This window comes from Lepidochelys kempii, chromosome 2 (genome assembly GCF_965140265.1).
Source record: "Lepidochelys kempii isolate rLepKem1 chromosome 2, rLepKem1.hap2, whole genome shotgun sequence".
Lineage (NCBI taxonomy): Eukaryota > Metazoa > Chordata > Testudines > Cheloniidae > Lepidochelys > Lepidochelys kempii.
Window position 1 is genome coordinate 95,878,088 of NC_133257.1, and position 27,289 is coordinate 95,905,376.

Genomic DNA, 27,289 nt, shown 5'->3' on the forward strand with positions numbered 1-27,289 from the left:
TTTACATCTCTCCGCCACTGTGCTCTGAGCTGCAAGCTCAGCTGACAGGAGGAATCCATTTGCACAACTCATCTTCATGGGGAGGAGGGCAGAACAACCAATGCCTTCCTCCTCTTTAACATCCCACAATAGTCCATCTGGTGTCAATGGACCCCTTCTGTTTGGCTGGGCATAACCCCCTCTGCTGAAGATCAGCACTTCACACCAGTTAATGTGCCTCTCTTGTCTGGTGATGTACACAGTCACAGAGGCTCACAATAGAACAGCTCAGCTATTACCTTGCTACATGGGATACAGAGGTTATAAATGAGATTAATGCATGAATCAAGTCACAAGCGTTTAATGAAGTCTAAACACATTCTTAGAATTCTAATACCTATTTTAACAATACTAACACACAGGTGAGCCAGACTGATTCCAGCTATGTATGTCATCGGTCAGTTGAGACACGAAGACCTTGGCATGAGAGGGCACATGATCTGCTAGTGTCACAACTACTATATCTTTCACATTACCAGTAGTTCCAATGAAATTATACAATATTTACCAACAGTCACCAGAGAGTAATAGCCAGACACAAATTGTGTTTTCCAGCTTTACAATGGTATAAATTAGAGCAAAGTCATGCTCACTGAGTTGAAATGAGAGCGGGGGTGGAGGCAGGCACACTTTGCAGACACTCTTTACAACCATTAATGTATGAAAATGTTATGATGTGGCAGAGAGGCTGCTTTAAAAAAAATCTGTTTGCTGACAGCTATCTTCTGCCCATGGGAGAGAGGAAGTGATTTTGGTAGGGCAGCTGCGAAACATAATAAAATGGTAAAATATTTACTAGAAAACATCAGTATTCTGGGACACTAATTGTATTACAATTGTTTCATCTCTACTAAGCCTGGTTTGGAAGGAATAGCCTGACAAGCCTCTAATGCCCTCTGTTTATTTTCCTCACAGAATGCAATAATTTGGTATGCAGGACAAATGCTACTTCTTTTAATTATGTTACTTTTAAAAGATCTGGGATTAAATCAAAACATTCAATTTCCAGTCACTCTCAAATCTTCAGGGCCACTGAATATTACATTATCTATTCTATCCTTGCTGGTAGTAGTACCATACCCCCGGTCCAAGTAAAACAGCCAGAAGGAAAGATAAGGCATTGAGTCAAATACTTATTTGGCTAAGAACATGGCCCGCTACAACTAAACCATTTTTTCCTGCTGTTGTTGATTCAGAACCATCAAAGTGTGCCTCATTTTTAACCTTCGATGTTTACTAAAAGTTCCATCTGGTGGTAGAAAGTTAACTTTTCATTTCCTCATTCATCAGTCCTACTTCTCAATGGATTTACTATTTGATTCCAAAAGGGTGACAGCTATTCTTTTTAATGGCCCTGAAAATGAAGTAATTCTGTAGTATCAAATCAGCAAAATTCAAGTTTGCTCTTCACAGTTCTTACTGTTAATGTATAGCCCTTTGGATGAATTACAAACTTATTTTTGCATGTATTGTTGTTCCTCGGCATTATTTTAATTTTATTGTTTGTGACTTTCCACAAAGCTTTATATATACAGTATGTGCTCTGAATTAACCTGCCTCCGGGCAGGTGGACCTGGTGCTGAAAGAGGAAAAAGGGGTAGAACTATCTCCATAAGAGGGAGTTGTATAGATGCTTAAAGGGTGGTAAACTGATATAAGTGACCTCAGTACAGTATACTTTGTATCCACTGATAAGTTTCTCTCCCTCACATGCTGGGAGCTGCACAGGGACTGGAGGTTGCTCCTAGCACTATCACCTCCAAAAATCTGATTTGTTTACACTACAGGTTATTTCTACACAGTTACTTGAGCTTTTAAAAAAATAAACATTTCTCATTACACAGATTGTACATTTGCAAAGCCATTGGCACATTCCATATGAAATAACTCAGTGGGTGCTGCTTAGAAGTACTGCCATTTGCCATTAATATTCCTTACAAAGGGTGCCAAAGTTGGCATGTAAACAAAGGTGTTTAATGAGACCAGCCATGGCATGTCAGGTTGATGGTGACATCTTTTCACCAGTGAAATAAATGCATTAATAATTAATGGCCCAGAGACATTTTACAGACATCTTAAAGTCTTCAAATTTATCATCATAGTGTGAATGTATCTAATGATGTTGATCTCACACGGTAAGTGAAGTTATCTGAATGATATTAAGGATACAGAAAAAATGCCATTGACAAAGACTAACTTGTCCACCATCTTGTCCACCACTTATGATATACTGTAGATACTATGGATCTCCCTCTCCAGTTGGTCAATTTGGCAAGAGCCAAAGCAATACATGATCCAGAAAAATATTTACTGCAACAAGACAGTTTGAGAACATGCAAAAGAAGGAAATTTGGATGGCTGTAGTACAAATATGCTTTCTTTTTTTTAAGCACAGAAGAGAAATCTACCAAATGTTGGTAGTTTTGTGCTTACTTCACAGTTGCTGGCAACTAAAGGCAATTTTTCAGAACAATGATTTTCTGGGTGCACATACAGTTTTGTTATAATTTAGTCAGCAGAGGAAGTTTCATTGGAAGGAAAGGTGAAATTCTCAGACGTGTCATATTAGCAAACAGTTATATGAAGGCCTACGAGGGGGTGAAAGTAATTCGAAACACAAAAGCCCTACCAAAGCCATCAGATTATAGTTGTTCCCATTCATGAATCAAACAGCAGACCAGTAAGGTCACCACGACCATATAATATTATGCAACTGTATTCATATATACAGTAACACCACGATTTTCTGAAGGTATTCGGAGCTCTGAAACATTTGGAAAAAAAAAAACAGAGGTTTAACTGGGCACAGGAACATGGAACACACTGCTGTCAGGAAAGGTAAATGAAAACTAGAACAAACAGGGAGCTTAGATTAAACTGGTTTATACTCTGCTGAGCAAATGGAAGGAAAAAATTACCTATGAAATTAAAATTGTTGTCACTTAGGTCATGCTTGTATCACTCTGGTAATTCCTTTCAGGGAACATTCAAATGATCAAGTTTTGCTCACATCAATGCTTGAGGAAAATGAATGTTAAGATCTCACACTTGAGTATTCATATCTGAATCGTGTATTTTATAGAAGGCGCAGGGCTCTAGTTGAAACAATGGGGAATGACATCACAAAATCTGCAAACAGCGTACTCTTAAATGGGGCACATTAAATCTGACCACCCCTTTGAAACAAGGGCTGAACATAGACATTCAGTTCCTTTAGGCCATGATCACTGTGGTGTTCATGACATAAATTCACATCCAGAAACTGCAATAAATGTGCTTGGTGTATACTATATGGGATGGAGTGCTCATTATTAACTTGCAAGGGGGGCAGTGTTCCCCAAACCCCATGCCAAAGACTTGGCACAGATGAAATTGAAGTAGTGAAATAAAAATCGGAGTGCACATTTTGAACTTTGGACTGCATACACCTGTGCAATTGCTTTGTCCCAGTATGGGGGGGGGGTAAAGTCTTCACCCAGTCAATACATCTTCTGGTAGCCTAACTCTCCTGGGAATGGTGCCTGAGAAAAGGACTACGTTGTCAAGAAAGGAGCAAGTGTAAACCTTTTTAAAATCCCTTTTTCCTCTCCCTGAGAGATTAAAAACCCCAGTGGCTTCTTCACAATAGAAGTCACATTCATCCAGTATCCAGTCAGTGAAAAGAAACAATACTATGTTGTCCAGTCACACCAAAGCAACATAGCACACATTTTGAATATCAAGTAACGAATACTGCAGCAAAGGTTGAGGGTTGATCAATAGAGTAATTCAAAATAAAAACAAAACGCCCCCACAAATGTGATGTAATTTCAAACACAAATTTCTCAAACAAATTAGTTCATGGACATTTTATGAGCAAAACCTCTCCCCTGCATCTCCCACCTCCAAATCCCCCGCCCTGAGTTTGTTGAGCAAGTTATTTACTGTGAATTATTCACTCAGTTCTAACCACCACTGTTATTTTCACAACTGATTTCACACTGATTTTCAGAGCTGGTTCTATTGGCCAGACCAAATATTGCCATTATAAATTCCTGAATGGGAGATGTCCCAGCATACTCAACAAAATGTAGTACAACTACAAGAACACAAATAGTGAATGGATTCAGTCAATGTTTTAAGCTCAATATTTCCTCATGAGATTCAGATTTGTCTGAATACTTTAGCTGGCAGAACTCATTTCTTGACATCACTGCCTTTCATTTATATAACCCTTCAATTAGAGTCTAGTTAACACAGGTGCCAACAGGTCACAAGTATTGTATTTATTTTAACAACACTTTAGGGGCAATGTCATGTTTATGACACTTCAAAACATCATCTTAATTGTGTGTAATTCAAATTCATCCTCTTGCCAACTCCTGAGAGGTGCTAAGAACCTGCAGCTCTTAGTGAATGGTATAGCAGTGGCAACAGCTCAGAACTCCTCAGGATTTGCCACAGGAACTTCCCAGAACAATGATTTCTTGAAAATCACTACACAGTACTTTGCACTCTCTCTCTTCTCTGAAACTCACTTCTAAACTCATGTACCAATTCAACTTTGTCTTCTCAATTGTTCTCCATGTCTCATGAAGGTAGCACAAGGAGTAATTGGCTTAATCTTCAGCCGGGGAGATTTAGGTTAGATATTAAGAAAACCTTTCTAACTATAAGAATTGTTAAGCACTGGAAGAGGCTTCTAGCTAGGTTGTGAAATCCCTATCACTGGAGGTTTTTAAAAACAGGTTGGACAAACACCAGCCAGGGATGGCCTAGGTATACTGGATCCTGCCTCAATGCAGGGAGCTGAACATGATGACCTCTCTAGGTCCCTTCCACCACTGCATTTCTATGATTCTCAGAGGAGCATCAGTTGTTTCACAATCACTAATGTGATCCTCTTTAATCACAACTCACAGTCTGGCCTTGGAGATCCCCCTTTCTGTTCCTGCTGGAAAACACAGCCTCTGTATCTAGATCAGGTTGAAGTTATGATATTGTCTTTCCTGAAGTATACACGGTAACCCATCTAATTCCTCAGCTTTACTTTTTTATATTATTTCCAGTCTGATGGAACTATTCATTTAGCTATATGATGTCTGTCAGATATTAAACAAAAAAGTATGTTATTTAATCAGCTTTACTTGTGAATGTTTTAGCAAAGGAAATAGATTACATTTTTACACAAACAATAAAGGACATGTTTCTGTAAATATTAGCTGGGGATGGTAATGCAGACAAATACAGTACACTATGCAAGAAAACCTACTTTATTACAACAGTATTGCAACATATAATTCTCTATGGACTTCTTTATTAAAGCTAACAATATAGACATTTAACTTTTCAAGGGAATTAATTTATGAGGGTGCCTTTTCAGCATATGTTTCATGGAGCTACTGCCTTTCAATATGGCTGGGCAGAAAATGCTCATGAACACACCTTACCCATTTCAATAATACCTAGAGGAATAACAGCAGACTCCAAAACCTAAGAAAAATAGTACGGGTCACTCACAGTAATATAGAAATCAGAGAGACTTTTAACATAAAAGAAAATAATCCCACACTTGAACCATTTAGAGGGTATGGTACCAGAATAAATTAGATTTAAGGTAACCATTTCAAAATTATTGAAGTTGTTTAGGACCCTAAGTGCTATTTTCAAAAGTGATGTAGCCACTTAGGAGCCTAAGGCTGGTCTACATATAATTTTATATCAAGAAGATGTACCAGTTATACAAGTATAAAGGAGCCTTACACCAGTATACCTTGCCTTCCAGTACAGAAATAAGCTATACCTGTTGTCATAAATATAAAGGGAAGGGTAACCACCTAACCACCTTTCTGTATACAGTGCTATAAAATCCCTCCTGGCCAGACGCAAAATCCTTTCACCTGTAAAGGGTTAAGAAGCTAAGATAACCTCGCTGGCACGTGACCCAAAATGACCAATGAAGGGACAAGATACTTTCAAACCTGGAGGGGGGAAACAAAGGGTTTGTCTGTCTGTGTGATGCTTTTGCCGGGAACAGATCAGGAATGCAGCCTTCCATCTCCTGTTAAGTAGTAAGTAAGCTAGCTAGAAATGCGTTAGATTTCCTTTTGTTTAATGGTTGGTAAAATAAGCTGTGCTAGATGGAATGTAGATTCCTGTTTTTTGTGTCTTTTTGTAACTTAAGGTTTTGCCTAGAGGGATTCTCTATGTTCTGAATCTGATTACTCTGTGAGGTATTTACCATCCTGATTTTACAGAGGAGATTCTTTTACCTTTTCTTTAATTAAAATTCTTCTTTTAAGAACCTGATTGATTTTTCATTGTTCTTAAGATCCAAGGGTTTGGGTCTGTGTTCACCTGTACCAATTGGTGAGGATTCTTATTAAGCCTTCCCCAGGAAAGGGGGTGTAGGGCTTGGGGGGATATTTTGCGGGAAGACGTCTCCAAGTGGGCTCTTTCCCTGTTCTTTGTTTAACATGCTTGGTGGTGGCAGCATGCTGTTCAAGGACAAGGCAAAGTTTGTACTTTGGGGAAGTTTTTAACCTAAGCTGGTAAGAATAAGCTTAGGGGATCTTTCATGCAGGTCCCCACATCTGTACCCTAGAATTCAGAGTGGGGAAGGAAACTTGGCACCTGTATAAGCTCCAGTGTGCACCACAGCTGTGCCAAGAGTGTTCTGGGCTCGAAGACTCAAATCTGAGTGCCCCTTCCCCACCCACACTCTCTTCCTCAGTCCATGGGGCTAGGGCCCCATGAGGAAAGAAAAGAGCAAGTAGCAAAAAAGTGGTGGGACCTTTATGGGACCCTAACCGGCCTTGGGCTTGGTTCCACTGGAACCATTTGAACCCTCTTCACACAGCCCTGGTGCCCACACTCAGTAATATTTTCAAAATGACAAAACTTTTGTGTGTAGACAAGCCATGAGTCTAATTGAAAGCTTTAGCTTTTGATTAGCTTTTGGAAATAGGCTCCCTAGGTCACTTAGTTGATTTTGAAAAGTTAATCTTCATTTTATGTGATTAAGGTTGAGTGTTCTAATTCAGACACTTTCACTTGTGACCTAACTTGTGATGTCCAGAGAGTTAATTCTGGTAATAATACCACCATCACCACATATGCTTTTATGGGGCCTTCCATCTAAAGACTGAAGCTTCACTGCACTCAAGTGAAATATTCCCACTGTAGTGTGAGGAGAAACTGAGCCACGGAGAAGTTACATGACTTGCACAAACACATACAGCAAGTCCATGGCAAAGCCACAAATTGAAATCCAAACTGTTGAGTTGCAGGCCTGTATTTTAAAATCACTCTGCCATGTGCTCAAGACAACAATGATAAAACTGATCCTTATCACATAACTGATCCTTATCACACTCCAAACACCACAGAGAGCAAAGGCATCAGGGAAACAGAGAGCTGAATGATGTCCTCTGAGTGAAAGCTAAGTTATCATTACAAGATAAATAATATTGGCTTTCTATGAAATAGACATCAAGGTCTAAACCAGCGATTGTCAACCTTTGGCACGCAGCCCACCAGGGAAAGCCCCCTAGTGGGCCGGGCCGGTTTGTTTACTTGTCGCGTCTGCAGGTTCAGCCAGTCGCGGCTCCCACTGGCCGCGGTTTGCCACTCAAGGACAATAGGGGCTGCGGGAAGCGGTGGCCAACACATCCCTCAGCCCGCACTACGTTCTGCAGCCCCCATTCGCCTGGGACAGTGAACCGCGGCCAGTGGGAGCCACAATCGGCCAAACCTGAGGACGCGACAAGTAAACAAACCGTCTCGGTCTGGTGAGCCACGTGCCAAAGGTTGCCGATCCCTGGTGTAAACTATGTAGATACATATATAGGAAAACACTCTGCATCCATGCAGGGCTGCCCATAATCTGGCCTAAAGTACTTTAAAAACTGTAGCCAGGTAAAAAGAAGTGGTAAAAAAGCAGACAGCATGAAAATACTACAGAATTAAGAAGAACACAGAGGATTATATAACCTTTTCCTTTGGCTAAATATTTCTCTTTGATTCTAGTAAAGGACCTAAAACCTAATCCTGCACATAAAAACATTTGATAGGTTTGAACCAAAAGCCTGCATCCGAATACCATAAACTTTGGTTAGATAGAAATCCTGATCCAGATCTAAGCTTTAAGGCTTGGGCCTATCTCTACCCAAGATAATTGAGACAAAAAGATCCAAAAGTTGTATTCAGAATACATGCCTGCATTGAATATTTACAGGTGGATGACTAATATCCTCCAAATAACCCCAAATCATGGCTACATATAACAAGTCTCATGATATTCCAGAAAACTTCTCAAAGAAAAATCAAACACAAAAATAGAGCTCAAGGAACTACATCATTCAGACTCATTCATGGCTTTGTACAACAGTCCATAGCTGTCAAGGCTGAATCCCCACTCTGTCACTCTGAGTGCAGGTGGGAGCCGCAAGGATTCTAAGCATTGATACTTGCCCCTCCAAGCTTGTATTAAACTCCCAAGGTTACAGCTTTTCTCTGACTGTGGCTTGGTAAACGCTGCCACCACCCAAATGCAAAAAACTCTTTTGAACCCAGGAAGGAGCACTTGGGAATTCCTCCCTGTGGGGTACCCTCAAGCCCTTTTACCCCCCTCCAGGGAAGAGATGAGAAAGAAAAAAAGGAAATTAGCTGTGGCTACCAGCTAATCAAACATTGACAACCTCTTAGGACACCAAAAATCCAATCCTGTTTTTAAGAAAGGTAAATTTTATTAGAAACAAAAAGAAAGAAAATACATCTGAAACTTAGGCTTTTGCTAGATTTTAAAAGAGCAATTTAACTTTCTTTGGAGTTCAGCTTAAAGGTCACAAGCAAACAAAAGCATCTGGTGTTAGCACAGAGGAGTCCACAAGCCAATAAGAAATAAAAGAAATAACCCTAATCGTGTCTTGTTAGACATTCCCTAATTTTACTTACATATATCTGATGCTTCAGATAAGGAGATTTGAGGTACAAATTGATAATCTGTAATCATACCTGGCTTAAAGGTGCTTACAGTTTTGCTGCTCCATGTCTCTACAGCCCAGAGAGCCCAACAGAGAAAGGGAAACGTTTCTTTTTCCAATTTTAAAAAGTTCTACCTTCCCATTGGCTCTTTTGGTCTGGTGCCCACTTCCTTTTTCTTTATCTGGGGGACTTTTAACCCTTTACAGATAAAGCAAGCGGAGAACAGCTACCAAGAGGGATTTTACAGCTAACTGGCTGGTTTGGTGTCCATAAAAAGGAGCTATCCCCTACTTCATTTATCACAATAGCTCATGTATGTGATAAAGCCAGACAGCAGCAGTAGTCCTTGGAGGTATTTTGGCACTCTCTGGTATTCTGGCTGAGTTGTAAGGGCACCCATATAGCATACATTCTCCTCTCCCTTTGCTGGGTCAGCTCCATTGGCTGCTGTTAAGTTATAGTCAAGAGTCCAGTCACAGACTCACCCAAACTTTCCCCCCGGCTAATCTCCACTGGGGTTGAGGAGCATCAGTGCTGCTGACAGCAACTGGATCTCTGGTAGATGAGCGCCAATTGCTATTTGCCTTTCACAAGGCCACAGGGAAGACCCTTTGCACCCTCTTCCCTTCACTGTACACCACACATGGATACCCTTCTTCAAAACACTGGAGAAAACAGGTGAAATAAAACATAACCAAAAACCCACCAAATCCAACTGTTTTCCGTCCCTTATGACCACCTCTGTCTCAGGACTGGCATGTTTATTGTAAATAAAGCCTTCCTGTCAGAAAGTTGACTTCTGAAATCTAGATGGAGAATACCATCATCGATCTACTGTTTGTTGCCTAGGCAGTGTAATGGGAATATTATGGATATGTTGTCTGAAGAATATATTGCATGCTTTATGACACACACAGCTGCCTATCTATAGTATCTTTTTTCCTTTATGTCTCTGTTTTGACAGTCTTTCAAAAACCAGTCAGCACCAAATTGTGCACATTTACATTTTTTGGTCAATGCGCTGATGAATTTTCTCTAAATTACTGACTTACTTCATAGCTATAACATTGTTTTACTTTTCATATTTAAAGACAAAATATATAGTATGACAGAGTTCACAAGTTTTTCATGTCAGTAATAGGCCAAAAATCCAAGTTTTTCTCCTTTAAAAAATTGTCTGCTCTATTCACTGTGGAGCTTTTACTTATTCAAAAGTCTATTCCCTAGATAGTTGTTATTCAACTTATTGGTTAGCTCTGTTGTATAAACAGTTTAATATCACTGGTATTAGATTCATGAAAGGACTAGAAGTTCTAAAAAAGGTGTGGGGGGGGGCAGGGATCATGTAAAGTATTATTTAGTAAACACAGCAGGACTTACAAATATTTAACCTAAAAAGGAATCTTTCACCATGTTAAATCATCTAAAAAGGAGTTGTTTGAAAGCACAGAGCATTGCTATTCTTTTCTCACACAATATTCATAAAGAAGTACCACCAATGCACAGTACAAGTTAATAAAGCATGTCTGAATATCAGAACCTACAGTTCTGCTTTAACAAAGTCCAGAATAGCATGCCATTAAAAACAAACAAACAAAACACCTCTCTTCACATTAATGAAATGTGATAGAGAGTTACTGGGCTTCAGTGTCAAAGTCATGGCTATATCTCCAACAGATTTAAAAGTAAATATATTTAGTCAAATGTATTTCTATAGAACCAGGATTTCCTTTTCTAAAATTAGACATGTTTTTCAGCACAGTCCCTTGGAAAGGAAAACAGAACACCTTTGTTAATCAACCTCTGAGTAACATTTAAAATACAGGTTTCTGATCCATTTTAAAACTTGAATATTGTTGCCTTTCTGCTGCATGGTAGTAGATATTAGGGCCTTGCAGTCAGCATCCCATTGGGGGAATAATGCTGGGGAATCTGGGTGTATTCTTGGTGTATGTCATTTTATTTACACTGTACACATACTAGTCCTGGAACACAGGTGGTCACAAATAGCACTCATGTAAATCCCTTATTTGAAAGTTCTCAGCCCTAACACTAACTTATGGATCTTAGGGAGCAACTCTGCCTCTAGGATGCTCTCTAGTTGGAGAAATAAAGACAGAGAGCAAACTTCCTGATGCTTGCCACAGCTCCCCCAAAGAAACTAAATCAGAAAGTCAACACCAACACAGCATTTCTTCCAAGACTAAAGGCTTGCTCACACTCCAAGGCTTTGTGTACACTACCAAGTTTTGTCACCAAACAATTGCTTTTTAGCAACAAAACAGTGAAAGCATACTCACTGCAATGAGACTTTTTTGGGGGAAAAATGCCTGGTTTCAGATTCTCTCCATCCCTACAAGAGATTTTTTTTCTTTCCCCCTCCCTTTATTGTCAACAAAGAGCCAGTGTAGACACTACTGTTTGTTTTGTCAACAGAACTGGCTTCCACCAGTATCCCACAATGCCTGCCCTGATCACTCTGCTCAGTGTTTGGATCTCTGCTGCCCTGCAGTCATGTGCCCCTCCCCTTTCAAAGCTGCGGGAAGTATCTGACAGCTGAGTGTGCTGCTCAATTTGGGGAACAAAGAGCAAATCATTAGAATGCTCCTCTTCTGCCCTGCACTAGGAACACAGTGGCAGGCAGACTGCTGTCGCAGGGACGTGGGAGAGGAAAGACTGCTATGCTGCTTTGACATTCCTCAGCACAGAGAGCTCACAGAGCTACTCGTGATGCCACTCCCAGCATCTGAGGAGACTGTGGGAGAATTGGGAGAATCCTCCCGAGATGTGCAGCGATCAGCTCCACCTTCCAACAACATTGCATTGTGGGATACATACCCACGGTGCATTGCTCACACTGTTGATGATGGTGCCCACAATGTGGACATGATCTGTCGACAGAGGGAGCAAGTGTGAACACCCTTTGGCGATTTTTGTTTTTTCAACTTTTGGTGTCAACATAAGTTTTGCTGACAAAACTTGGTAGTGTAGACAAAGCCTAAGAAAAGCAATGCTAAGACTAATAGTGTTGTCTGATGAACACTTCATAATAATGCATAATTAATCCCTTTAATTTATCATTAAGTAATTTAAGATCATAATAAATTAACATTTAATAATCAAAGATATTTTGATTATTAAAAGTATGTTTGTAGTTCTGTGAACGTCTGTTGTATAATTGGTAATATAGTAGCCCCTACAGTCTGTAACTGAGCTGAGGCCTCCTTTGGGCTAGGCAGTCTACACAATAAAGACATTTTGTGACCCAAACAGGTTACAAGCTAAACAGGCAAGACACACAAAGACTGTCAGGGGAAACAGAAGCAACAAGAAGTCGGGGCAGATCTGGGAACAGAATCCAGGTCTCCTGATTCCCAGTTCAATGCCCCAGCTATCAGACCACATTGATTGATTGATATCAGACCACAAACTTCCCAAAGTTTGCATGTTTGCTTGTTAATGTGGTCTCTTTTCCACAATTCTCCCATTTCTTCTGGAGCCCCTGTTTCAATGCTATAAGTTACAGAAAAAAAATGTTTAGAGGCAGTGAAGTTATTTTCTGTACATGTTACAGGCAGGACATCATCCCTGCTACCAGAAGCTTTAGAAAATCAAGAGAGTTTAGTTTCTTAAAAGGTGAGTGCTTTTTTAAAATGTGCTTTCGTTAGAATGGAAATTGAAAGTAGACCAGTGGGAAAAGAAGGTCAACACCACAATTCACAATTAATCCATACATTGACACAAGCTTGTTTAAGTGTAATTTGTTCCCCTTTGTAACTACTTAGCAGCTTCATATAAAATAAAACAGCTAAAAAAAGACTGTTTTGAGTCTAGGGTTTAAAAGTAAAAGGCCTAGGTCTCTAGTTCATATCATAGAATATCAGAGTTGGAAGGGACCTCAGGAGATCATCTAGTCCAACCCCCTACTCAAAGCAGGACCAATCTCCAATTTGTTTTTTGCCCCAGATCCCTAACTGGCCCCCTCAAGGATTGAACTCACAACCCTGGGTTTAGCAGGCCAATGCTCAAACCACTGAACTATCCCCCCCCCCCCCCCGAGGTATATATGTCATAGTGTGACAGTGATGGGAAATCACTATCATTCAACAGCTGTTCTATTCCCTAAGTGAGGTGAGCTGGTGATCTCTACTAGGGAATGGGTGAACTGGATCAGAAAAATTAAGGACAAGGCCTGAGTCTCCACCCTCTTTCCAAATTAAACCTCTGATGAGGTAGCAAATACAGACTCTTCCTCTCCCAAATACTCTCCAAAGGAGACTGGAACTGAAAGGAGGAAAGGAAGGAAAAGAAAAACTCTAAGTACAAATAGGGAGAGATATTTTTATGGTCGTTGCAAAAGATTGGGGCATTAGGGCTCCATGGTCCTATTCTTAGTTCTGCCACTGACTTGCTGGGTGATCTGGGGTGGGTGGGGGCAGGAAAATCACATTGCCTATCTGTGATTTAGTTTCTCCATATGTATTTGACAGATAATATTAATAACGATCGTCTCTTGTATAAGCAGGCATAAGCATTTTAAGTTCCTGTGACAAACTATATTATTGCTGCAGAAAAGGACCTGGTGATTACAGTGGATGAGAAGCTGGAAATGAGTCAGCAGTGTGCCCTTATTGCCAAGAAGGCTAATGGCATATTGGGCTGAATTAGTAGGAGCATTGCCACCAGATTGAGGGAAGCGATTATTCCCCTCTATTCGGCACTGGTGAGGCCACATCTGGAGTATTGCATCTAGTTTGGGGCCCCCCACTACAGAAAGGATGTGGACAAATTGAAGCGAGTCCAGCGGAGGGCAATGAAAATGATTAGGGGACTGGGGCACATGACTTACGAGGAGAGGCTGAGAGAACTGGGCTTGTTTAGTCTGCAGAAGAGAAGAGTGAGGGGGATTTGATAGCAGCCTTCAACTATCTGAAGGGGGGTTCCAAAGAGGATGGAACTCAGCTGTTCTCAGTAGTGGCAGATGACAGAACAAGGAGCAATGGTCTCAAGTTGCAGTGGGGGAGGTCTAGGTTGGATATTAGGAAACACTATTTCAGTGGGAGGGTGGTGAAGCACTGGAATAAGTTACCTAGGGAGGTGGTAGAATCTCCATCCTTAGAGGTTTTCAAAGCCCAGCTTGACGAAGCCCCGGATGGGATGATTTAGTTGGTGTTGGCCCTACTTTGACCAGGGGTTGGACTAGATGACCTTCTGAGGTGTCTTCCAACACTAATATTCTATCTTCTTCTACTCTTATTAAATAGCAGGAAAAGAGTTAAAACAAAAAACTAAAAAAGTTTGCTTACATGATGTACTCTCAGATGCCAAAACGTTGGTCAGGAACTACTTAGAATTTGGATGTATGATAATTGCTGAACTAAGAAGCTCTACAGTTATCTAGCTGATTACAGATCTTCTGCTACAAGCAAACCTATTACACTCAAGGATTTCCACAGGTCTGGTCCAAGGACCGATAGTAAAATAATATGTTTCTTATTTTGTCATTCAAGTTTTTGTTTAACTAATTAACTTTTTCTGGAGGAGGAACTGCTGAAATGGATAATCTGCAGAGATGTAAATTATAGCTTTTGTAATTTAACAGTTTATGTCAAATTTAATTTCATTTTGCTGAGATAAAAACTGTTGCTGATAGCTGCTGTAAGCGACTGCTGGGCAGACTGAAAACACACTGTGCTAATCCCATTACAAAACTCTTTGGCCAGAAATGGAAATGTTCTTGCAACAAAATGGAATGGTGTGGTGTTGACTTCCATTAGTGGAGGGACAGATGAGGACAAGCGGGACAAAGGTGAGATGTGATAAACATACTAAAACAGCAGTTGGTGAGAAGTAGAAAGTTTTTTCCCCACACTATTTCTTTCTGGAGTCCTGTTAATTTTAGGTTTGGTTGCCACCCTTTTGTTCCATAGCCATCCTGATCAAAACATTAATGGGAGCTATGTAATTCAACTAACTATTCAGATATGAACACTAACTAGCAAATTGTAGATCAGAAATATCCCAGATTTTGACATGCTCAGACTTTATTTTGTGATTCAGACTATGGATAAATTTAAACTGCAAACACTGAATCAAACTGAATCAGGGATTTTTATTTGAGCCCATTGCTACTAAATAAACTTATGCCAGGATAGGATATCCTAAATCTGTATCCTTCAACTTCTCCTCAGAAGAGTTAGTGTCTAAACCTTTCTAACTGCTTAACTGTCATGACAAATTTTACACATCAGATTTGGTATTTCTTAATTATAGCAGGAGCTGGCAGCACTGCCTTTTATTCAAGTTGCCTGACAGTTCCCATTAGAAGACCCAGTTTTTAGCTCATAATTGTGCCAAACTTTTAATGCTTGTGCTGAAATTTTCCACGCTAAATGTCTGTCTTGGAATGAACTGGTTTAGAAATGTCACTCAAAACGATTCACTGATTTCTGAGAACCAGGTTAGGGCATATTACATTGGTTTGCAATGTTAAAATATTTCTTCAAGCTTTCTTTGAGAAGCTCTACCACACCATGTTCTGGAGCAGCGATTTGGCAGAAGGCTGGCCTTTGGGTCAGGGATGTGGCTTCTGCTGTTCCTGGAAAAAAAAATCCAAATTGAGAAGAAAAAAAAATATGAGACGTAATAATTCTGTATTCAGTCAAGGCTTGCATAGTAAATAAGGCTTGGGGCCACATGTTGAGCAATGGAATAAAATAAAATATGTAATAGCTGCTCATTCAGTGAGCACTGTCCATCCTTTGTGCTGATGGGGGCTGGACTACTGTGGGGAAAAAAATAGTGAGTGATCATGTAACTAAACCCTCTTTCGTCATACATACACACAGGAGGGATGAAATAAGATCTGGCTCTAGCATTTTGACTCAGGCCATTACAGAAATAGGGTAAGAGCCTGAAGTTCAAGAGTGTTCAGAGCTGGAGTTCAGGATTCTCTCTATTACTTGTATAGGAGTTCACAGTAAATTGCACCAAAAAACCCCCAACAAAACCTTCACTGAATCTTCCTTTAACAAACATGTTACAAAACCTCCAGAGGTAGATACTTTACAGTGGATATATTTAACAAACCCTCGGGCTCAATTTTGTTGGCATTGAATTCAGTGGGAGATACGCTACTGGCTTCAGTAACTGCAGAACTGGGTCCTTATTTAACAAGGACAGAAATGAGCACTGCTATCATTCTATTAAAATGTTCCATATTGTTCTTTAGTATGAGTTAGCAGTTTAATAACAATGATAAATCTTTAAGGAGATGATATAAATGCTCCTTGTTCTAAGATTTCATAAGAAGTAATGTCTTTTTAATTTGCTTCTAGAGTCCATTGCTGAACCACCCTTCACAAACATGTGAGGGCAAAGCTCATTGCTGGAAGGAAAAATAATGAGAAACACAATAGCAAAAAGGTCACAAAATTCAACTGTGAAATTTTCCTGAATTTGTCTTGGCTAATTAAATCCATCTGCTCCATTCCAGGAAACACTAGAGGTAGGAGAACTGCACCTGAGGCTAGATGAGAAAACCCTTATTTGAAACATATATTATTTTCCCCTCAATAAATAATGGATAAAACCAAAATAAATCTTTTTATGCTTTCTGCTAAATATCACAGCTGAAAATCCAATAAAATGAAATATCTTTTAATATTCAAATTGTAATCAATAATTTCATTTCTTTATTTTTCTTTTTTTAAGTTTTAATCTATACATCGTTGGTACAACTTTTTTTAAAAAAATTCCTGGTTTAATCAGTCTCTATTGTAAAATTGTTATAACAAATATGACAATCCATTAGAGTGTTTCTAGCTATGGTCAGTACCAGATACTTTAGTTGGTTGAGGGAAGGAGAGAAACTTTTATAAAACGTCTGTTGAGATTTAAGTTTTTTTCCCCCTTTTGGAATCCTGGTCCAATTTGTTTTAATTTGTTAATATAATCTACATGTGTCCCAGGGCACAGGGATAGGCATATTTAAAATAAATAAATATTAAATGCTTCCCTCCCCTCACAGGATTTATGTAGTAATTTGTTTATGCGGTAGTTCCTTCCTAATCTTAGGCATGTTGGTGGCTGGCTTATGTCCGCAAACAGGAGGTTTGATATCCCATGTACATTTTTTATCTTCAATAGTGTAATTCATTGAGGTTATATTTATTTTCCATGTCAATGTCTACCCTTTTCTGAAACCTACTTTTGCCTCAGCCATGCCAGCCAGTTCCATAGGCGAACTGTGTTCAAAATATAATCTCTTTAATTGGTTTTAAATTTTCAACCTTTTAATTTCATTGGCTGCCATCTTGTTCCTGTATTATGTAAGAGGGTATTTAGGAGCTCCTGACTGACCTTCTCTATACAAGTAATTTCTATATCTCTCATGTCATCTCTTCTTAGTAAAGTCACTGAACAAAGCCCTAATGTTTTTAGTTTTTCCATCATCTGGTCACTTTTCCATGTTTCTGAAAATTTCTGTTGCTCTTCTCCAGAGCTTTCCTATTTCCACCATCTTCTTTTGGAGTTTCTTCTGCTGTAAGTTTCAATAACATAAGTGTTATGAAACAACATGTTCACTCTAATAGAGATTTTTGTGATGAAAATAATAAACTAACACCAGAGATCAATGGAGCAATGCTCTCATAATGCCAATCTCCGAGATATAGAGGAAGAAGATTATCTGGATGTCTATCACCACATTAGAAGTAAAGAGGGCTGTTAATCTGTTAAAAAGTGGAAAGACATCAGTACTTACAGCAGACTTGAAGACGACAGTGGACGTTTTGATAAACCTCCTACAAAATATATAAGAGAAGAAAGAAAAAATACCAAACAAGTGGGGAAAAGGACATATTGTGAACCTGCCAAAGAAAGGAGACCTCAGTCAGTTCAAAAACTGGACGGACATTCAGTTGCGGTCTAGCCCAAGGAAGGTATTTACATGCATTATTCTAGGCAGAATAATGAAAGCAGTATTTTCAAGTTTATGGCAAGAACAGGCAGGGTTCAGACAGGAGAAATCATGTATTGATCAAATAGCAACACTACGTATTATCATAGAAGTGTTGATCAAACGGCAGTCACCACTTTATATGAATTTTACAGATATCCAAAAAGCCATTGATACAGTGGATAGAACATTTTTATTGAAGCTGCTATGCGACTATGGAATCCCTTAGAAATTTTTGAACATCATTCACAGCTTCTATGAAAATGTGACATGCCAGGTAATACGCAACAGTGAATTAACTAAGGACAAGGATGTCTTATGTCACCTGTGATCTTCTTACTTGTAGTGATTGGACAATGAGTCAGTTCACAGAACCACCAAGGGGCATTGGACAACAGACATTAAACCAGAAGTTAAAAATCCTTGATTCTGAAGAGGATATCAACTTGCTAGCCCATACCCATAGGAACATGCAAGCCAATATAAATTATCTCCAGGCCAACCCACAATTAGTAAGATTGAAAATCAACACCCGATAATCAACACCCAGGACTTTGATATTGACATAGAAGAGCTCACATATTTTGGCAGCATTGTAAGTACAACGGGTGGAACAGATGAAGATGTTAAAGCTAGACAGGTCTTCCTAATTCCAAAGCCAATCTGGGAAAACAGCAATCTTGCCCTCTAAACTAAACTTTGAATAGCTGACACCACTGTAAAATTTGTGTTATGTGACACAAACTTGGATTCAGATCTACAACTTCTATTTAGATAATAAACTCCAAGTTTTCATAAACAGCAGACTTAGAGGATTTTTTTATCAGGTGGTCAGAAAAAAAGAATCACAAACAAGTAATTCTGGAGAAGGATGAAACAGTAACTGACAGGACAGGAAATTATACACTGAAAATTGAGATGGTGTAATGGGGTTCAGGCTGTGCCCGTGGGTATTCAGTCCCTCTTCAATGAGTCAGGGACACTTCAGTCTGGTGCAACACCAGGATCTTTATTCTCAAAGGGTTTCCCACCTTCAGTTCCCAAATACAGTGACTCCTCATTTAACGTTGTCCTGGTTAACGTTTTTCACTGCCGAACATGCTCATTTAAAGTTGTGCAGTGCTCCCTCATAACGTTGTTTAGCAGCTGCCTGCTTTGTCCACTGCTTGTAGGAAGAGCAGCCCATTGGAGCTAGGTGTTGGGGGCTTGGGACCGCGGTGGGCTGGCAGCCCCCACATCCACTCCCCTAAGTTCTCTGTGCGGTTGCCGCCCATCAGCCTATCAATTGCTAGGAAGTTCAGGTGTCCCACCCCCCACTGCTGTGTGCTGCTCCTGCCCTCTGCCTTGGAGCTGCTCCAGGGAGCCTCCTTTCTTTGCAGGGGTGCGGGGGGACAGGGGTGCTGATGTCAGGGTGTCCCTCTAGAACATTATTTTAGAAAAAACAGACCTAACGGGGGTGGGGGAGAGGAAAGATTGAGGTTTTGTTTCCATTTGAAGGAAGTATAAAGAGGATTAAAAACAATCACACTCAAAAAGATCATTCCTAGTCCTTATCTATAGTCTAATATTTTTCCAAGTTGCTTTGTGCATTCATTAAGATTCATTTGTTCATTTCTAAATACTCAATTCTTTTTAAACCGCATATTTAAATCATTTTTTTAAAAGGTCTGATCAAGTTCTGTCAGAATTGAGGTATAGAATTCTCTTCTAACCAATGTCCATATTTCAACTCTAAAAGATCCCTATCAATGATACTAGTTCACTGTTTACTTACATTAGCCTTGACAGTTTTCTCAGTTGCAGCTTCCAAATAAAATGCAATTCTTCACACTATCATTTTCAAAGATCATTATGTTATATAAGAAACATGGAACTTGACATTTGTAGTACAGTTTGATGTCGGTGATTGAGATTTAATGACCTGTTATGACATCTAGAATGTCATCCATCCACTACATTGCTATGGAAAATGGAAGTTTTGAGTGTTATGGGTATGTTGGATTAAATTTCATACGTCTTTTCCCTGTTAGCCATGAAGCCATATTCTTCATATTCAAAAGTATACTGCAAAGGTTATACAATAAAGAGCGCACAGTCTGCATGTTATGGGCATGACAGCAGTGTGACAGGGTGTACAAACCCCTCAGCAGCCAGGCCAACATTGAGGATCTACGCTGGGAGAGCACCCTCTCCTACCTCATCTGAAGGACATATCTGGCCAGGAAGGAGGACCTAAAAGGCAACAGCCCAGCTCAAGTGGTGGCAGACTGGGGAGGGAACAGACCTTCAGTCCTTGACTCCTGGGAAGGCTCTGGTGGAATGCCAGAACTGCTCAGATGCCTGCTGACCTCTCTCCTAAGAAAAAGGAGTGTGTCCTGATGCCAAACCAGTCCTTATAGTAGTAATAGGACTTATCTATGGGTGTTGAACAAGGCTATGGCCTTTCAGTGACTCCCTGAAGGAAGAGAGTCCTACCACCACCTTAAGTGAGTTCATTTGTGATGTAATTGTACTGTTGAACTTTGACAAATATCATAATCCACAGACTTGGGCGAAGGGCTGTCTCTCTTAAAACAAGACTAAGTTGTTGTGACTGCCTGGATACTGAAGAGCAGAATCTGGGTGAGTACAGGTCCATGTCACAACCCACAGGGGTGCCATAGGAGGCCAGCTATGTGGGTCCATCTACACTGGAGCTGGAAGATGTAATATACACCACTAGTACTGTTCCAGTACCAGGTTCATGATTTTTGTTTGCCCATCTGTTTCAGGGGAAGTAGGGTGACTTGATCCTGAAGGTCCTGGGCCTGTGGTGAACTGCTGGTCAGAGGGAAGCCCACCCCTTCCATCATATAGGGAGGGGTTGGATGGGTGAAGATGGTTTGAGTAATGGTCATGGGTGGTCCTTTGCGCACTGGTCAGCTACTAAGTTGGAGTCACGAGATGAGTAGCGGGAGCAGGCTTGAGCTAGGTGACGATCCCAGACAGTCTGGGTCAGGCACCATGTTACAGACAAGGGCAAATAGCAGAACTAGGGAGGAGCCAGGGTCAGAATCTGGAGTCTAGGATCCACAGGCAAGCAAGGTCTGGAGTGGAAGCAAGCAGGCAGTCTGCATCATTGTTCAGCCAGCTCCCCAGGATGACTTCCTGGTTTATATACCAGCATGAGCCAATCAGTGGGCTGCTGGAGGTCGGGGCAGTCTTCATGCCCTTCTGGGCAGTACTTCCTGCAGTGCCTAGATTCACAGGGTCCTCCAACACAAACCCAGCCTAAGCTTCTAATGGCAATGTGGAGGCATCAGGTGCCAGTTCTGGTGCCACAGAAGTAAATGCTTGAAGGATTAGGGCCCGTGTTCGCTTTTGACCATGCAATTTTGTTTTTGTTGAGTCATCTTCATAAACTAAAAAAATACATTTTTCAGCAACCCACATCTCATCCTACACAATACTGCAATCAAATCCTTGGTTTTCTCTGCAAACAGCGAGCAGAAGTGGTCTCTTGTCAGGTAAACCTGTTGTTTCATCCTAATGAAGCACCTAATGAGTAATGAAGACAGTAAATTATTCTGGCATTCCAGAAAAGGTGACAAAGCAGATGTAGCGTACGCTTGGGTGGGGTTTCCAATTGTTTTTAGTCTTACATTTTATATCTTAGCTTTTTATTTTTTTGACTTGACTTCATATTTTCTATAATGATAGATTCTCCTCCAACTCAGTGTCTGCAGCACACCTGTATTTTCTGTATGCAACTTCATACTTCCCACTTTAATTTTTAAAGTATATAAATCTTTGTTTTAGGTAGGTAGATAATATTTTGGGGCCTCTAGCCAAGAGAGTGTATACTTAACACTGAAGATCAATATTATCTTGGAAAATTGTTGGCATTATTTCCATCCCTGCCACGGTTGCAGAGCCTATCCTCGCAAGCCATGCTTTTGATGGCCAATAGCAAACAGCTTGTTTAATTTTAAGTTCGGATATCAGCATTTTCTATGCTCATGTAATTCTTTTCAGTGATTTTTTTTTTGAAAGAGCTAATACCTGGGCACATATTTTAATTCAGCTAGGGTATTAGCAAGTAATCCATAGCAATAAGGCATTTTGTCCCAAAATACCAAACTAATATTGCATGCCATGTAATTTTATAGAGTATTTAAGCTCTTTTCTCATTGTTGCCTATGGCACAATGTTGAATTCCAGGAGAAGGCTTTAACTATTTAAACAGTGAAAGGGTTTTTCTTTAAATCGTTAGAGAGAAGCATTTTACTACCTCACTGTTTTTTCTCCCTTTCGTTTGCATCAGCTTTGTAAATCACACAGGAGCAATGGAGTCATTTGTGATGAAACACAGGACTTAAAGCAGACCAAATTCCCTGCTTGGATAGATGTGTACACATAACAGCCCTGTGCTAGCCAGTGCACTGAAAATAGTAGTTTGGCTGCAGCAGCATGGCTGGCTGCTCAAGCGATGTACTGAAGACCATAGGAGGAGTTATATTTGGGCCTCAATTCTGAGCTACTGTAGCCACACCACTACTTTTAGTGTGCTAGCTTGAGCAGAGCTAGCTTGAGTATGTTTACCTGAGCAGGGAATTATACCTCCCAATGGCAGTGTAGACATACCCTGACTGACTGCTTGCCATAGAGACTAAATCTGATTGTTAGGAGGTCTTTCCTGTGACTTGTTGAGATCACATTAACTCCCATTGAAGTCCTAGTCCAAATTAAGGTGCTCATCATCATCATCATCATCAGAGAGGATCCAGCCCTAAATTAATAGTTGTGCAATTCTGATATTGGCATTCTGTGGCTGATTGAGATGTCTCCTTTCTAAGGCAAAGTCACAAAGACATTCTTCCTGAAGCTGTTAGGTAATGGGTTCAAAAAAGATACATCAAGGGAATTATTGAATATATCAATGTATCATGCTTGATCTCCTAACACAGGGTGGGTTTCTTCCTAAACTTATTTTTACATCAGCACTCTAAGGAATAAACCCATGGAAGCTTCTGTCCCCTAGAACTACAGAAACTCCTGCTGGCTGTTGACGCTGCAAGCCAGTCTTCTCACCAAGCATTTCAGAGAATTGGGATCTGCTGAGTCTCCAGGAGACAGAGCTCATTTGCATAATCCCCCCTCATCACCTGAGCTCTCAAGCTCTATTTATTTTGGCCATCTAAAATTTGCAGACCCTTCCCTTTCCCCCCCTGCCCTTTTGGGGGGGAGGTGGTAGGGAGGACGAGGCAGAGTTTCAACCTCTCTGGGTAGAAAACAAATTCTTAATTCCAAAAGTCCACCACAGACAAAATGTTTTGCTTCTTCATGCCAATACCAAGTTTCAACACAAAGTTCTTCTTTTCATAAAAAAAAAACAACCTACGTGTTACCCAGCACTCAAATATTTGTATGCTTTTGTGAAGTATTTCCTACATGAGGGACCATTAATTAAAATAGAGAAGTTCCCAGCAGAGAAAGCAACAGAATATTTTTTCTTCGAGTCAAAGTTTGAGTGGAATCCTGCCGGACGAGAGAGTAGTGTAACTGTATGGAGAGGCTCAGTGTTTCAGTCTTGGGTGGAGGCAGATAATCATTTATATACACTATCTCAGAAACTCATTGTAAGGCTGCAGGTTTTAACAAGCAAACCGTTGAATGCTATTTCAGTTACAAGGATAACTGAAGCCCTGAAAGCTAACCCTGGAGAATTGGTGTCACGGTGGCATTTCTATATCAGATACTAAATAATAATAAGATAATAAAGGCTTTTTCTAGACAGGAAGATTCATACATTTGTTCAGCCATTGGGACACAATGTGAAACTGGCACTGAAAGGACTAGTGAAAAAGCTAGAGAGAGGACATCTATTGAGGAAGTACAGGCACAGAAGAGAGGTTTGTACGTATGCTGGAATGCACTGAGATCTATGGATGAAAAACACTATGTATTTTTGTTGATTTTTATGCACAGAACAAGTGTGTGAATATTTTCAAGAAAACACTTGTCTTACAGTATATGTAGTTAATTATAAAGTACACTAACTTCTGGCTTCCAAGCTCCAACTTCTGTATCTCTATTTCTACAGCATTACTAAATTTTCAGCTCTTTTCTCAAATGCCACTATCCTCAAAAGAACACTGCATTTTAGTTAGTCAGTTATCAAGATAGAAGACATAAGAATGGCCTTACTACGTCAGACCACTGGTCCATCTAGCCCAGTATCCTGTCCGACAGTTTCTGAGGGAATTAACAGAATAGGGCAATTACTGAGTGATCCATCCCCTGTCACCCAGGCCCAGGTTCTTTCAGTCATAGGTTTAGGGACACCGAGAGCATGGACTTGCATCCCTGACTATCTAGGCTACTAGCCACTCATCAACCTATTCTCCTTGAAGTACAATTCTTTTTTTAACCCCATTATACTTTCAGCCTTCAATGAGTTCCCTTGGCACTGAGTTTCACAGGTTGACTGTTGGTTGTATGAAGAAGTATATCCTTTGGTTTGTTTTAAACCTGCTTCCTTTTAATTTCATTGGGTAAATCCTGGTTCTTGTGTTATGTGAAGGGGTAAACAACACTTGCTTATTCATTTTCTCCACACAAGGAAGAGACTGGGAGGAATGGAAGAGACTGGTGTCTGCCCATGCATCATGGGAAGGATATTGGCATGGGAAGGATGTAAAAAGAGAATTCTTCAGCAGGTGCCAGATGGTTGTGGAGGCAAGATTTACCTCCTCAGTATTCTTCTAATCACTCAGTTGTTCCTGCATCCATGAGGAACTAGCTACCACAGATCACAAGGTATCTGTAGGCCTAAGACATTTATATGAAGGCTCTTGAGCTACTCCTTGGAAATTGTATACTCGTCTCCATCTGTAGCACACATTTTCATCAAAGCCATGCTACCAATACTCCACACTTGGCTCTGAGGGCCCCAGAAATAGAGGGTGCTTGCAACTGCAAAGCAGAAACCCACAGGAAATACTGCAATGCTGCTGAGGAATTTTACCCTCAGTTTTAGACAGGTAGATGATCTCTCATAGGGAGTATCTCCACATTCAGATGCCCAGGTTCCTGCCTAAACAGGAAATGTGTGGGATCCTTTCTTCTTAATGAGGTCAGAAGAACTAAGAGGGAGTTAGGCCCATTTTATATGGGATCTCAGTCATTCTCACTATGAGAAGTCTTCTCCAAAAAAGGGGACAGTAAAGAGAAAAATTCACCAAAAGGGAAATATATATTTAGGAGAATCCCCACTACTCTCTCTGAAGGTATGTTTATATAGTAAAGAAAGGATGAAAGCTGGGAAATTGTTTATGATTGAAAGTATGAATTATCTCTAATTATACAGCATCAAATGGAGTCATTAGGACATAGTTATTATAATGAATATAAAATCAATTCATAATAGTAGGACAAGTCAGAAAAGTGCTATTACTTTCAGAAATATGAATTATTTAGTTGTCCATAAATTGTTACTTGTACTGTGATCAACTGAGGCACATACATCAACAAAAAGAAAAGGAGTACTTGTGGCACCACATTCAAGTCAAACAAAATCAACTCACCCCTAATTTAGCATGAGCAGGAAGTTTTCAGTGAGTGCCATTAACCTCTGAAGTATCTAAACGTCATTAAAAGGAAAAGTTGCTAATTGCTAAATAAAAGCCCTTCCAAACATAAAATGGGTAACCAATGCAGGGCTGTCTTCCAAATGCGCAGACAGGCAAAAATAGTGTCTTTCCCACTGCCCATAGCTATCCTAAACTGCTGGGGATTGAAAGCTGACCAGTCTTTTCTTTATACTGCTGTCATGGATCCCTGTTGACAGCAGTGAAACTGATAATCTGTCAGTTTCAATCTGTGGAATGAGCAGAAGTCACAGAGAAAGTCCCCCCACCAAACCTCCAAGACTTGGGAGAAGAGGTAAAAGAGTGGAGATGAACACTAGCAACAGGCAAAAAAGCAGAGGAGGAGATGTAGTAGAGAGACACCCTCCATCACAGCAAAGAGAAGGCTGAGAGAAAGGTAAAATAGCACAGACCCCTCCTTACCAGACACATGCTCTGATAGCCAGAAGGTGCATGGGTAAGGATGCAGGGGGACAGAGACTAGTCCTTCTCCCTTCCAGAAGAGACAGAATTAAGAAGGCTGAGTTTCAGATTTAATAGGCAATCCTCATACTAGCCTGATTCAGCTCTGGGCAGGATCCAGAGGAAACACCTTGGTAGGAGTCCTAGTACCCACCCCATTTTCCGAGGAGCTATTAGGCTTCTCCACTCGCTATCACCATAGCATAGGAGGGCACCAATCTTCAGTATCAATCTGTGGCTAATAGGCTTAATACTATGGCCATTAGGGCTGGTAAAAATTGTAATCTGTATGAGCAAGTACATGGGTAGGTGTTGAGCAAGGCAGCAGAGAAAAAAAATTAATGGGCTATGTGAGAGCAAGGCACATGTCTATGTTGGAGTAGGAGAGAAGAGAAGACAGAATAGGAGAGGAGGTATAGAACACATGTAGGAAAGGGAAAGAGAAAGAACACAGGGATGGGAGATAATTCAGAAAAAATATGCACCTTGATGTAGTATAAGGAAAAGGAATGAACCCAGAAAGGGAAAGAGGTAGAATAGAATAATAAAATAAAATAATAATACAAACAAGCAGAACATAAGAGTAGTTTGGGTTTGTTTTTCCCTCCACCTTTGCCCAAGACACTGACAAACTAGTCAGTATCAATACTGTTACTGAAGCATGTAGTTACCACATCTGATAGCCCATTTGGTCAATTCCCCACCCCCCTCACCCTCAAAAAGAGTTACATAAAACACACTATATGAGCTATTTATCATATAAGATCAAATGGGTTCTGAATAGTCTACAGACAGAATGAAAACATTAAAAATGAAAGCAAACAATCCTGTACCTTATTGAAAGCAGGCTCTGGGGGCTTTTCCCCCCTCTTTGCTATATACTGAGTAAATTCTATTGCTATAGATCTCTATAAAGTTCTATGAATGGCGACTCCTGAAGTTTCATACCCAATGATTCATGTTTTATGTAAGTTTATTTGAATTCAGTGTGAAAGCAAGTCTATTTTCTTCTAATCGGCCTAAAAATGTAGACTTTGTAGATCCAACCCAACTGAAACAAATGGATTGAAAAAGCCTTGATGCAAGTTACAGTGTACTTGATAGTTATCAGTACAAAGTAAGTTTGAATGCAGAGTTTTTACAAAGCTCAACCACTTTATTTTTGGCTAAATCTTGCAGTCTTAGCTCAGGTAAAACTCCAATTAAATTAATGTATAGGAAAGAAATCAATAAGAAT